This window comes from Benincasa hispida, chromosome 1 (assembly GCF_027475165.1).
Source record: "Benincasa hispida cultivar pf3 chromosome 1, pf3_genome.v1.1, whole genome shotgun sequence".
In the NCBI taxonomy this organism is placed as follows: Eukaryota; Viridiplantae; Streptophyta; class Magnoliopsida; order Cucurbitales; family Cucurbitaceae; genus Benincasa; species Benincasa hispida.
The window spans coordinates 9,779,424-9,783,971 of record NC_143478.1 but is presented as its reverse complement, the minus strand read 5'-3'; the positions used below and the strand labels follow the sequence as shown (position 1 = coordinate 9,783,971).

Here is a 4,548-nt window from a genome sequence, read left to right as displayed (position 1 = left end):
TTTGCCACAAACCAATAAACATAAAATCCCTGGTTATCTGTATGTGACTCAAGCATGTATGTGGTAACATACAAGTGGATCATGTCACCAAAATGGTATGTAGGGCATAAGAGGGAAACCTTATCCTGGTAACGCTATGGATGCGGCTCACTTTGTGGAATGGTCACAAGTGTTGTGACTTATCACAGATGGTCTGATCCTGATCATTCGTGTTGGGGACATGCGAGCGGGGGCGTCCTATACAAAAAGTTTGTATAAGACCTGACCACGAAGTGTTAATGTCTCGTTATATAACACTGTTCATGACAGAGACTTCACTTCACTAAGATGACCATAGGTAATAGGGCGAGCATGGTAGGCCGATAAACCGACACAACCGACCGAAACTGGCCAAAATAGGGTCGGCCGATCGAAAATCCAACAAAAATTGGGTGGGGTCGATTTGGAAGGGAACTGTTGATTATAGGTATCGGTCGGAAACCCAACGGGTCGGGTCGAGACCCGACCCAACCGACTTTTGAAAAAAAATAAAATAATTATTAAATATATAGCGAAATTCTTTCACCCTCGCCGCGGGCCTAGGGTTTCTTTTTTAGTTTTTTGTCCGCTTCACTCTTCAGTGCTTCCTTCACATTTGCCGTTTAAATCGTAGGCCAGGCACGCCATCCACGAATCCATAGGTCTTCCTTCACACTTTCGTTCATCTTTGTTGCTCTGGACCGCTGGTCTTCTTCCTTGCTCTTCGTCCACAGGTTCGCAACGCATTTACAGCCTTCTTCCTTACTCGTTTCAGTACACACTGTTTTCAAAACAGTGTTTTGTGTTAGCTTTTGCAGTGAATACAAAATTTTATCTTAATTTAATTTCACTAAGCTTCGTCTCTTTGTATTTCCCTCTCATTTCTTTTGCCTTTTTAAGAAAAAAATATACATGCATTTTATTACTCCACAGGTCCGCAAGTTTCAATTCTCTTCCTTGCTCGTCTTCTTCCTTCCTTGCTCGTTTTCGATTTTCAGCCCAAGGTCTGTTTTCGATTTGCAAGTGCAGGTCCGTTTTCATTATCGATTTGCAATACATTTTGTAATGTATTCTAATTTTATAGAGATTGAACTAAGAATGGGAAGATTTACCTAATAATATGAAAATGATGATATATATATATATATATATATATATATATATATATATATATATATATATATATATATATATATATTTGGCATAGAACTGATGCTTATGTAAAGCTGAAATCCTTTGAAATTTTGTGAATTGTGTGATACTGATGAGTGATGACGTTTGTCATGTTGTGGTTCAGCTACATGGCTTCAATGGATATGAAGTTTGATGGAACTGCAACTGATGCATCAAAAAATGAACGAGATGCAAAAGGAACGGATGGCAATACAAATATCATTGATGTTGATTCAGCAAATGAGACATCAGATGTTCCAAATCCATCGAAAAAAAGGAAGGCGGTGAAAAAATCCATGGTTTGGGATCATTTTGAGAAGCTAAAAGGTGATCCTAATGACCCTCATACTCAATGTAAGTACTGTGGAGTTATCTATGCATGTCATTCCAAATGTAATGGTACTGGGACTATAAAGAATCAATTGGAAAATTGTAAAAAATACCCTTACCAGAAAAAGAGAGATCCAACCCAAATGACATTATCTTTCAAAACTAAAGCCAAAGATAATGTTGGGGATAATACGTCACAACTGAGTCATATAGTTTAGAGAGTTTTCGGGAAGCGTTGATGGAAATGGTAATTGTTGACGAGTTGCCATTCAAATTTGTGGAGGGTAAAGGATTTAAGAAATTTGTTGATAGATTAACATGTGAAAGTCAACCTAGATTTGTTATTCCGTCTCGGTTTACTGTGGCTAGAGATGTGCTTAAGTTGTATGTTAATGAGAAAAAGCGTTTGAAAGACATGTTTATGAATAGGAAGTATAGAGTTTCTCTCACTACAGATTGTTGGACATCAGGATAAAATATAAATTACATGGTCCTAACTGCCCATTTCATAGATTCTGATTGGAGATTACATAAAAAAATACTTAGTTTTTGTCCAATTGAGAATCATAAAGGCGATACTATTGGTAAAACCATCGAAAAGAATTTGAAGGATTGGGGCATTGAAAGGGTAATGACTTTGACTGTTGATAATACAAGCTCAAATGATACTGCCATTGCTTATCTTTTGAAAAGATTCAATAAGGGATTATTGTTTGGTGGAGAATTTCTGCATGTTCGTTGTTGTGCTCATATATTAAATCTCATAGTATGTGATGCTTTTAAGGAACATAATGATTGCATTGAAAGGACTCGATATGCTGTACGGTTTATAAGATCTTCTCCTGCACATTTTTTGAAATTTAAAAAGTGCATTGAAATTGAAAAAAATTTCTTGTAAGAGTTATGTGTGTCTTGATATTCCCATTAGATGGAACTCTACATATTTGATGCTTTAGGCAGCTATAAAGTTTGAAAAGGCTTTTGATAGATTAGAAGATGAAGATGCTTCTTATAGACACGATTTGTCACCAAATAAGGAAGATTGGACAAATGCTAAGATGTTGATTAGGTTTTTAAAGGTCTTTTATGATGTGACATTGAAAATTTCAGGGTCTTTGTACACCACTTCGAATATGGTTTTTCATCATATTAGAGTGGTTCAGAATTGTATACGGTTTGAATGTTGGTAGTGCAAATGCAATGCTAGTTAGAATGGTCAATAGCATGAAGGCTAAATTTGAGAAGTATTGGGGGAACAATGAAAAAAATAATATGTTCTTGTATGTTGCTATTGTGCTAGATCCTCGAAAAAAGCTAAGGTTTGTATCTTTTTGTCTTAAAAAAATTTTTGGGCCAGAGGGTGCCAAATCTATGGGAAATGTAATGGAACAATGTTGTAGACGTCTCTTTCATGAGTACAATATTACTCATACTCATAGTGGGAGTGGGAGTGGTAGTACTTCTACTAATACACCAATTATCCCAACCTTGGAGACCATGATTGATTGTGATCCAACTGAAAAGGTGGGTGAAGACTTTGTCTATGATACAATTGATCTTGATTTTGAAGGCGATGAGACTACACCTTTCGAACAGGGGTCAGAGATTGATATTTATTTGTTGGAAGCGAATGTTAAGAATGAAGGTGATTTTGACATACTTCGATGGTGGAAGAGGAAAAGTCATTGGTTTGAGGTTCTTAGTCGTATGGCTAGAGATATTTTGGCAATTCCAGTATCTACTGTAGCGTCGGAGTTGACTTTTAGTACAGGAGGACGTGTTGTTGATTCATCACGTTGTTCATTGGCTCCAAAAACAGTGAAGACTCTCGTTTGTACTCAAAATTTGCTAAATTCTGGTCCAATAGATCTTGAAGTTCAACATGACATGGAAGAAGCTTCATTATTTGAAGAAGGTATTTATTCATCATTTGTATTTTGTAGTTGTAACTTGTTAGATTAAAATCTTAATAAGGTTATCTTTCTCTTCTTAATCTTAATTATATAGGATTCAGAGCGGTTATGGACAATGAAAAAGACATTCAAGACCTTCCAGATTTTGTTAAGTTGTCCGTTAACGATTAAGCATTTATCATTTGATTTTATTGTAATTGGGTTGTATTGGACAATTGACTTTATGTTTTATTGTAATTGACTTGTATTTGACAATTGATTTTATGTTGTAATTTCTATTTTCTACTTTGATTGTATTGTATGTGAGTGTGACTATGTGTCATGTGACATATGTATTAAAGGTTTGTTTTCAATTATATTTGTTTTGTTTTGTTTTCAATTATATTGTATGTGAGTGTGACTATGTATCATGTGACTCTCGACTCTCATATTAGTTTTGTTTTCAATTATATATGTAATATGTATTAAAGGTTTTATAAGCAATTAAGTGAAGCGCACAGTAATATAATCTCAAACAATGTACATGTTAATTGTTAAATATTAAGGGTTGTCAAATCAAATCATTCACTCATATCTTATTTTTAATACTTCTAGGCTAGATCTATTCCATAAGTATTAAAAAAATAAAATGTGAAATAGTATCTTGAATTTTGACTCACAATCACAAATTAAAAGAGAAAACTAAACATGATTGATAAGGAAGTTAATAAATAGTTGGTTTTTTTTATTATTAAAAATTGTTGTTTATAACGACTTATCGACTTCTACCTAATTGGCAAAAAAATTTATAACGATTTATAATTTATAATTGCAACTTTTCTTAGAATTTTAATGAATAAATATAATTTCTTTTAAAGGAAGAAAAAAGGCAAAACCAAAACAAAAAACAAAAAAAAAAATAAAACAAAATATTCTGACCCGACAAAATCGACCGACCGACCGACCGGTCGGCCGATCGTTTTTTAGCTCATTCATCGGGCGGGACCAGTTTGGATATATTCCAAACCGATCCTGGTCAGTTTAGGGTCAGTCTGGTCGGAAAACCAACTCCCACCGACCGATGATCACCTCTAATAGGTAACATGACCTCAATCCTGAGTGAGTTGGGAACTCC

The 4,548-nt window shown here is 34.7% G+C and overlaps 1 pseudogene; it reads left to right on the top strand.

The window, feature by feature from the left end:
• The first annotated feature begins 1,289 nt into the window (after nucleotides 1-1,289).
• LOC150038224 (zinc finger BED domain-containing protein RICESLEEPER 2-like) lies at nucleotides 1,290-3,605 on the top strand (annotated as a pseudogene).
• Nucleotides 3,606-4,548: the final 943 nt, after the last annotated feature.